Genomic DNA, 9,764 nt, shown 5'->3' on the forward strand with positions numbered 1-9,764 from the left:
AGGCGCGAGACGATGCCATCCTTGCTGACAAGAACCTTGAAGACACTCTGGCAGAAATTGACGCCAAGGTCGCGGCGGATAAGGCTGCTGAGATGTCTTCTCAACAATTATCTGATCTTCAAATTCAACCAACTGGTGAAGAGGAGTCTTAGCTTCATGTTTTTCTTTTGTTTAATTGTATTTTGTTTCTTCTTTATCTTTTGGAACAATATAAGCCTTTTGTATGGCCGATGTGCCCTTTTCTTTGATGAATGCTAATGCAACTTTTCTTTTCTAAGTGCTTGTACTCTTGTCTTCTCTTCATTGCTTCTGTATGATTCTATACTTAGAATATTCTGCATGTCTTTCACACATTTTTCCTTCTTTGTACAATCTTCTCGGGAAGACACACCTCGGATAGACAAACTTCTTGTAAACTTTTATCAAGTGTCGAACATCATACTGCTTTGACTTAACTTGTAAATTGTCCACAAATGTCAACAAGTGTTAAGTATTACTTCAACTTGTAAATTGCTACAAATTTTAACAAGTGAAGATAAACAATAATCTCGGCTTAACTTTAACTTTGTAAATTGCTACAAATTTCAACAAGCGTTAAGCATTACTTCGGTTTAACTTCAACTTGTAAATTGCTACAAATTTCAACAAGTGTTAAGCATTACTTCGGCTTAACTTCAACTTGTAAATTGCTACAAATTTCAACAAGTGTTAAGCATTACTTCGGTTTAACTTCAACTTGTAAATTGCTACAAATTTCAACAAGTGAAGATAAACAATAATCTCGGCTTAACTTCAACTTGTAAATTGCTACAAATTTCAACAAGCGTTAAGCATTACTTCAGTTTAACTTCAACTTGTAAATTGCTATAAATTTCAACAAGTGAAGATAAACAATAATCTCGGCTTAACTTTAACTTGTAAATTGTTACAAATTTCAACAAGCGTTAAGCATTACTTCGGTTTAACTTCAACTTGTAAATTGCTACAAATTTCAACAAGTGAAGATAAACAATAATCTCGGCTTAACTTTAACTTGTAAATTGCTACAAATTTCAACAAGCGTTAAGCATTTGTGTCTTCTCTCTGCCCCTAATGTGAACCTAAGTTCCACTTGGGTTCTCATTATTCAGAAACAACATTATGCATCTTTTATCAATTCACAAGTCTTGAAAATTTTGCTAAGATTTTATTGATGATGTCGGCAAAAAATAACAAGGAACATCTAATGATAGAAAAATTTTAAATTACTAGTGTTCCAGGGTCTTGGCAATGCTTTGCCCTCATTATCTTCAAGCCGGTATGCTCCATTGCCCAATACCGAAGTGATTCTATAGGGTCTTTCCCAGTTTGGGCCAAGCTTGCCCTTTCTGGGATCCTTCTTGTTGCCAACAACTTTTCTTAGGACTAGGTCGCCGACCTGGAAATCTCTTGGATTGACCTTCTTATTATAGGCTCTAGCAAGTTGCTGCTGGTATGCTGTGAGCTGAATTGCAGCTTTCTCTCTTCTTTCTTCTAAGAGATCCAGATCTCGGGCTAGAAGTATATCATTAGTCCCATTTTCTACTCCCTGGGTTCTGATCCCTGGGATGCTGATCTCCAGTGGGATGACTGCTTCTGTGTCGTAAGCCTTGGCAAAAGGTGTTTTCCCTGTTGATATTCTCGGCGTAGTCCGATATGCCCAGAGTACATTGGGCAACTCGTCTACCCACTTTCCTTTTGCTGCCTTCAGCCTCTTCTTTATCCCATCCAAAATTACTTTGTTAGATGCTTCTGCTTGCTCATTGCTTTGGGGAAAACTTGGTGTTGAAAAGTAATTCTTTATCTTGAATTTTGCACAGAAGTTTTTGATGAGTTTGCTGTCAAACTGCGTTCCGTTGTCGGCAACTATTGCTCTTGGAATGCCAAATCTGATGATGATGTTTCTCCATATGAAGTTCTTGACGTCCACATCTCGGATTTTGGCAAGAGGTTCTACTTCTATTCACTTCGTGAAGTAATCCGTTGCTACCAGCAAGTACTTCCTTTGCCCAGTTGCTTGGGGCAACTGCCCAACGAGATCCATGTCCCATTGGGCAAATGGCCATGGACCGGATACAGAGTTCAAGTCAGTAGCTGGCTAGTGTATCAAAGGTGCGAACCTTTGGCATTGTTCACACTTCTTCACGTAGGCTTCTGCATCTTTTTACATGTAGGGCCACCAATACCCCTGGGTAATGGCCCTGTGAGCTAGTGATCTGCCCCCAGCATGGCTTCCACAGATCCCTTCATGAATTTCATATAGAAAAGCTTCAACCTGCAAAGGGTTGTAGACGTCCCCGAACGCCCCGGGAGGATGAGTCCCGTTCTATTCATTTTGGGCTCACTACAAGTTCGGACTCTCAAATTGTCACGGTTCTAAATCTGAACCAAAGAGTCCAAATCCGGCAAATCGTTTTGAGAAAAACAGATTTTGAAAGAAGTGCCAAACATGGACTGCTTTGCCAGATACAGAGTCGCCACCTAAATATTTTATTTTGGAAAAATTTAGGAAACCCTGACTCGTTTGCCTAAGGCCACGTATCCGTCATCACCAAAGTTGCCTCGGCTCGAGAACTTGGGTACGATTGGGGAAGGTCACTTCGTGAGCACCCCCGCTCGCCCGATCAAAGATTGGTCTCTACTAACCATGATATCTATTTTTGAAAACATTATGCGTTCTTATTCCGGTTATTAGCCTAGATTTACTATGTGATGCGTACAGCATACAAGTATAGACTGGGTCGCCTGAATTGGAACCAAAACATTTCATGTTTGTTTATTTGAAAAATGGTTTGATGGTGCTACCCGTAAGTAGGCTAAGACGTGGATTTGCCACCCTCGGATGGGCTTAGAAAACATGATTTTGCCACTATCTAGTGGGCTTAAAACTCATAGTCAACGAATTGTTCCAACTCAACCTTCACCCACAGGCATTCAAGCAGTTATATCACATAAGCAAATAGCCTCATGGTAAGCATGCTATCATGGCAGTCACTCAAACACATGCAAGGATGCTAAAGCATAAAACTTACCGATTACTCCAAGCCAAAATAGAAACTATGTTAGAAATCCATGCATGATCTTAACTATGCTGAAATGCCTAATGCAACACATGCAAAAATGCAACTATAGTAGGCTTGGCTATTCTAAACATGGCATATGATGATGCTACAACTAACATGTATTCAACTTGGAATTGAAATACAATTGCAGTTAGTATGATGCGCCGAGCCCGGTGCATGCAAAACCGATGCATGAATGCAAACATGCTACCATGCTGTATGTTAATTGAAACATGCCCTAATCTAACCATCATAAGCGGGTAAATAAAAGAGAGAAAGACGTGGGGTTGTGAGACATACATCACACACACGCACACTTATTACAGTTGTGCCCTCACTCGGAGGGTCCGAATAAATAATACAGTCCCAAATAAATAATTACAGTCCAAATAAATACAAAACCCTAATTAATTAACAAATTAATCTAAGAAAGCAGTAAATTGGCACACACACTACAAGAAATAAGGGTTTTGGCGACGTTTTTTTAACGGCGTTTTCTTAAACGTCATTTTTATTAATATTTAACGACGTTTTAAAAATGTCGCATATTTGTTTAATTAAAACGACACCGTTTTATGATCAAAGGCGTTTAAAAACGCCTTCAAATGCGGTACGTCACACGCGCTTATTTTGAATCTGATAATAAAGCCTTTGTAAACCCTTAGGTCTTCAGACCTCTCAATCCTCTCTAACCCTTATCCTCACGTCGCCTCTCTCTCAATCCTCTCTAAACATTGAATCTCACATTCAAATCTCACAGATTCACCAATTTCGAAGCTCTACCTCCACCGCCATCTGCACCGGCGAGGTAGCGAGATTCATCGATTCACCGATTTCATAGATTCACCGATTCAAATCTCACAGATTCACCGATTTCAGATCGATCTGCATCGCCACCGCGATTTCGATTCAGATCGGTCTGCACTGCCACCCCAATTTCGATTCTCTCTCTAGATCTCTCTCTCAGAGATTCATCTTTGATTTCATCTCAGAGCGATTTTGATTTCTCTTCTCTCTCAATTTCAAAGCTCCACCGCCACCACCATCTATGCAAGCTTCCATGGCTTAGCACCTCATCTTCTTATCTCTTCTACTTTGTATATACATATACATATATGTATATTTATCGATTCTCTCATGTACATACACGTATCTGTATAGACACCGATCGATAATGGAGCAGAGCTTCTTCGATTTGATCTATTTTCTACACTGCCCAGGCCTCGCCGAGACATTCCTTGACGCTTTACTCTCCTCAGTCCCGATTTGGCTCGCTGTCATGATCGGCCTTGTTATCGGTTGGTCCTGGCGCCCTAGGTGGACCGATTTGGCTCACTGTTATTCCTCAAGGATTTTTAGTTGTTAATGATATGATATGAATGTTTTCAGCTGATTTACCCGCTAGATAAATTCTAATTCTGAGCAGTCTGATGTTCAGAATTTTATTTGTTGGATAATCATAAAGTTGGCTTTCACCTTATTACATGGAGTCTAAATGTTGTCATTTTTGGATTTGTAGACTGTTGTTCATCGAAGTTTTGCAGTAGTAGATAATCTTGGTGAAGTTTCTGCAAACGCACAGGTTATAGATTTCCTATCATATGCAGTGTATTGTGCTTTGTATCTTATTTATATAACTGAAATGATCTTTGGTTGGGTTTCAGATTCAAACAGTGTGCTTCGATAGCCTTGGTCTTATGCTTGCGCCTTGAACATTTTGTTCAGAAACAATCTAAGGTTTTTACTTTTCATCTTCAGATTTTAAATAAGTTCCATAGTGCCACTGTTAATCTTCATCAAATTGATATTCTATGATCGTCCCAGCCTTTTGTGATAGCTAAGTTGACCATATTGTACATCTTACTGCTGCAATTCAACATTGTAGAATTCTTTTCCCCTGTTTACATTATATTGCAATATGTTTAATATTGATTAGTTTGCTAAAAATTTCTATTTTATATAACCTGTGCTCCCCATGAATATGTGATTGAAAGGTATAAAAAATTTATGACTTTTTAACTGATGTGATGTATCCAATTTGCTGATGTGATTATGGCACTTATGCTTTACTTGGCTCCCTAACTGATAATTTTTCATTAATATGAAAGGTTGCAAGCAAGTTTGCCTTTTGTTGTGCCCCCAATCTTCTCAGCAATCGACCTCATTGGAGTTTATCAAGGTTTGAAGCATGTTCATCTGCAGACATTAACTAAGGTTGGTCTTTTATGCTTGTACTAAACTAACAGTCATTCTATTGACATTATTGGGTGTGTATATGAGAACTTCAATGAAGGTGTTGCTCAGATATTGAGACTACTTTGTGTTTTTAAAGAATGTAAATTTTGCTCCCTATTTGATGAGTTCCCCTCATGTACTATCTCAAGTTTTTGGCTTTAGTCTCCCATAGGTAAGTTCTACTTTGTGTTTTTATGTTCTGCAGCTCCAATAACAAATAGGAGGAAAACCTTGGAAGAGGTAGAAAGATAGGCCAAAATTTGAGTTTATGATAGGCCAAAATTATTGTTAAGATGATGGGTAGAAATTTGTAGTAGTTATATAAATAGAATCAGACGATGGTTTGAGTTGGGACCAATTTAAAATTCAGTCTGTCTATTGGTTAATTTGGGTATTGACTTAAATTTGATTTTTTCCAAAAAGTGAAACAATTTGCCGTAAAAAATGGCTTATCGGAGACCGTTAAGATATACGGTAGCTATGATTAGTTGCTGGACGATCCACGGATTGATGCTGTGTACCTGCCTTTGCCAACTAGCCTTCATGTGCAGTGGGCAGTCTTGGCTGCTCAGAAGAGGAAGCATTTGCTGATGGAGAAACCGACGGCTCTTGATGTGAAGGAGCTTGATCAGATATTGGATGCCTGTGAATCCAACGGTTTGCAGTTCATGGATGGGACTATGTGGTATCATCACCCAAGAACTGCTAAAATGAAGGAATTGGCATCTGATCCTCTGCTTTTTGGACAACTCAAATGGGTAATTTTTGTTGTTTATTTTATTTATTATTTGCAGTGTATTGCAAAACAATCAATCACTGATTCACTGATCATATTCAAGATTTGAGAGTATTGTCCACCTGAATGCTACCCTTTTGTGAAAATAGCTTGCCTATCTTGAATAATGCCACTGGTCTTTGACCTGTTTAGTTTTTTTGGTTTTTAATAATTTCAAAATTAAATAACTATGGATAACTTTTTTTCTCAAATTACATTAAAGCATGTTCGGAAATCATATATTTTTTTATTACTAATATTTTTTTACTTGAATATACATTTGAAGAAAAAAAAAATGTAGTTTAGATGATGTTGTGTCAGGCTGATTAGCAATCGCATTTTAATGTAATTTAAGAAAAAAGTTTATCCATACCCCAGTTATTTAAATAAATAAATAAATAAATAGAAGGTCATTTAGGTTGGCTCTATCAATTCCATGATTACTATTCTTATTGATTTGAGAGCATTATATCAACATGTTGAGTTCGGGCTCTGGTAGTACTAAATAATTATTTATTGCGTACAAACTTTATTCATGATTTGCCCATTATTATAAAGGCCAGCTCCAAATTCATTTCCTTTATAATCAATTATGAGAAAGACCGACAGATATTCAAGGGGTTGACTTGGTGATCTGAGCCTCTACATCTAGTGCATCTCACTAGGAGCTTAGGACTTTGATTCTACCCACATACATATGTTTTTTTTCGTTCTATTAGTTTGAGTGTTTTTTTCCCAATTCTGGGAATTACTAACAGATAATAACTTAAAACTGTACCAACTAGTCTGCTTAATGAGAATTAAAAGGCATATTGATCACTTCATTGTAATTGAATAGTATCCACGTGTTAAAGAGTAAGAAGTGCATTAGAAATTGTTGGGGGTTTATTCAGCAAAATGGCAGCCATCTTACAAAATGGTTATTGTTACTATTGTTGTAAGATACTAAGATGCATGTTTCTCAAAAAATTTCCAAGAATGTGTTTACACCTATTTTTGCTGAATATCAAATGATTTTAACTTGAACAGAATGTTATCTAGATTAGTGATTAATCACACCATTGGTTGTAGAATTGGTCTGTATAAGAATTGCCAATTCATGTTCCACAGTGTTCTTTTCCCTAAATTTCACAGATATAACATGTATGAATTTATGATCAATGATTTGTTAACAAACACTTCTCCCACAACAATTCCTTCTCACTTAAGGTTTATTAGGTTTCTCCGTAATTCTTCACAGACCAGAGTAATTTTTAGAAGTTTTATCAGCAAGTTCTAAGTTAACAATCAGTAATCACATTTTGATGGATCCTTTTGATATGCTACCTGTTGGCTCGTAGAGACCTACCATCCACTACACAGCTGCTCTATGTACAAAGCTAGAGAAGTCAGTAGTCTTTATTACCTATTAGTTACTCATTAGTGAACTTTCTTCCGAATTTTTATCACGTCCTTGCTCCTTATTGTTTTTATCTAACAATTAATTCATCCATATTAAACTGTGATAGAGGACATCACTTATATGTGTTCCTTGAAAATTCAGAATTCGGGTCATTATCTTCTAGCTAATGCTTTCATAGTTTAACCATGTTCTGCAAGTTAGTTAATTGATTTTGATAGGGACATGTGGGGCTACGTATCTTTAGGTTACTTCAAGCAGGTGAACTTTCTGATATATTTGTGAATATGTTGCTACTGGTTTTCCTCTGCTAGAACTTATGTTTTTTCAAGTTCAAATGTCAAGCAGATAACTAAGGCTGGTGAGATTGGGTCCTCGACTATGCCTCATAAAGTAAATCCCATTGATTTTGAACATAGTGAGGGCAATCTTGGGAAGGCTAATGGAGGTCTATCCCATTTAAGCATAAAATTACCTATTTCTCGTTGGCAGGTAGACCTCTCTCTCTCTCTCTCTCTCTGACTTCTTTGCAAAGATATATGAAAGCTCCATTTTGAGTAAACATTGATTGGTAGTTTTTAGGCACCAAAAGTGCAGAATGTAAGATTATATGTCGCTGGGCAATTATGATTTCCTTACCATATTTGCAGATCCAAGTCTGTATAAGCCAAGCCCAGTAAAAGGAAGGATTTTGCTAATTGTTAATAGTTTTGGTCATCTTATTTTAGTGGTGATAGAGTGAGACATGCTAGAAAGCATGCTAGTAAGTAAGTTTAGCTTTTATTTTAATAAATAAGATTTCCAGTTCAGAATTTATCTGTACTGTCTTCTGTATCGGAAACCTGTTACGTAACCATCTAAAATTGTCTTCCTGAACCAATATATTGTGAACATTCATGTTGTTTTATATGTGGGTGTGTATATATAATAATTATTTGACTTTAGATTTTGAATGTTTCATATAAGATAATAAACAAATATATGATACTATACTAATAAAATAATGGTCAATTTTGCAAATTTTAACAATTCTGCATAAAAGAAAAGAGTAACAATAAATAGTAGATGTGGTGCAATTATATTGTGAAGAAAACGTGATCTTCCTATTCCTTTTTCTTTTTCAGATCTGTATTTGACCGTGCTTTTGCTTGTCATATGCTGTCCGGTGGGCCAAAAACAGGGGTTCATTCATTTCTTCCCATAATCAGTTCAATGCTTTGAAATGTATTACTTACATTGGTTGGTCCCACACTCAAGAAAATATCACTAGGCAATACTGATTTAAAAAAACCTAATCCATCCATCTTAACATAGTCTAGTGTCATTTTTCAAAATTTTTGTTTCATTATTTGTGTTTTTAAAACAAAAGCAATGAAAAGTTTATAAACACCATAGTTTTCTACTAGAGTTTTTATAGGTACATGGCATGCTATATATGCACCATTGCTACTTAGAATATTAGGTTGATAAAGTTGGTTATCGGTGTTTCACATTTCACAATGTTAAGTATATAGTTTATGTCAAAGTCAAACTGTTTTCGGAAATTTTTTCTAGAAGCACACAGTATAATTTTTCAAAAATACTTTAATTGTTTTCCCTTGGCCGCTTTCCCTCGGTTACTTTATAGATTAGAAGTCGGTACGAGTCAGCATAAAAACAAAAGAAAATTAGGATTCTTACTTAAAGAGCCAGATCATGATTTTTAAGGGGTTTTTTTTTTTTTTTTTCCTTCTTTTTCTTTAGTAATAACTGACAGCCCATTCGTGCTGTTTATGATAGTGTTACATATGAATACTGAATTTCCAACAAACCTAAAGAATTAGAAAAGAAAAGGAAGACATCTTTAGATGGTGGTTGAATGGAATTGTCTTGAAGATGTCCTTTTCCCATTAAGTGTCTTGGTGCTTTGTCACATAGGATGTTGACATTTAATTTTTCTTTCATCAGATCCTTAGCTGTTGAGATGGCGTCAACAGCTGGAACCACATGATGGTTAAGAGGAAAATTCTGAGTTCATATCACTTCGATTTCGATTCAGATCGTGATTCAGATCTCAGCGATTCAGATCGGTCTCAGTGATTCATATCTCGAAATCGAAATCGAAGTTCGATTCAGATCGTGATTCAGATATCAGCGATTCACATCGGTCTCAGTGATTCATATCTTGAAATCGAAATCGAAGGTCATCTCAGCGATTCAGATTGTTCTGGAAATGCGTTGGTTGTGATCTGTGTTGATTTTATGGGTTTAGTTCCTAAAATGTTGATTCCGTTGT

At 36.5% G+C, this 9,764-nt stretch overlaps 1 long non-coding RNA gene across 3 annotated transcripts; it reads left to right on the forward strand.

Annotated features, from left to right (window-relative positions):
• Positions 1-3,682: 3,682 nt before the first annotated feature.
• LOC114322919 (uncharacterized) lies at positions 3,683-8,820 on the forward strand. Of its 3 annotated transcripts, none has more exons than XR_014344682.1 (7): positions 3,683-4,378; positions 4,600-4,662; positions 4,745-4,817; positions 5,189-6,073; positions 7,711-7,750; positions 7,838-7,981; positions 8,614-8,820. It is a non-coding gene; the product is annotated as an uncharacterized LOC114322919 (long non-coding RNA). The 3 variants fall into 3 exon arrangements; XR_014344681.1 differs by having other exon boundaries at positions 3,691-4,378; positions 5,189-5,294; positions 5,739-6,073; positions 7,838-8,820; XR_014344680.1 differs by having other exon boundaries at positions 3,687-4,378; positions 7,838-8,820.
• Positions 8,821-9,764: the final 944 nt, after the last annotated feature.

The sequence above is a fragment of the Camellia sinensis genome, chromosome 11, assembly GCF_055761805.1.
Source record: "Camellia sinensis isolate YWXY chromosome 11, ASM5576180v1, whole genome shotgun sequence".
Classification (NCBI taxonomy): domain Eukaryota; kingdom Viridiplantae; phylum Streptophyta; class Magnoliopsida; order Ericales; family Theaceae; genus Camellia; species Camellia sinensis.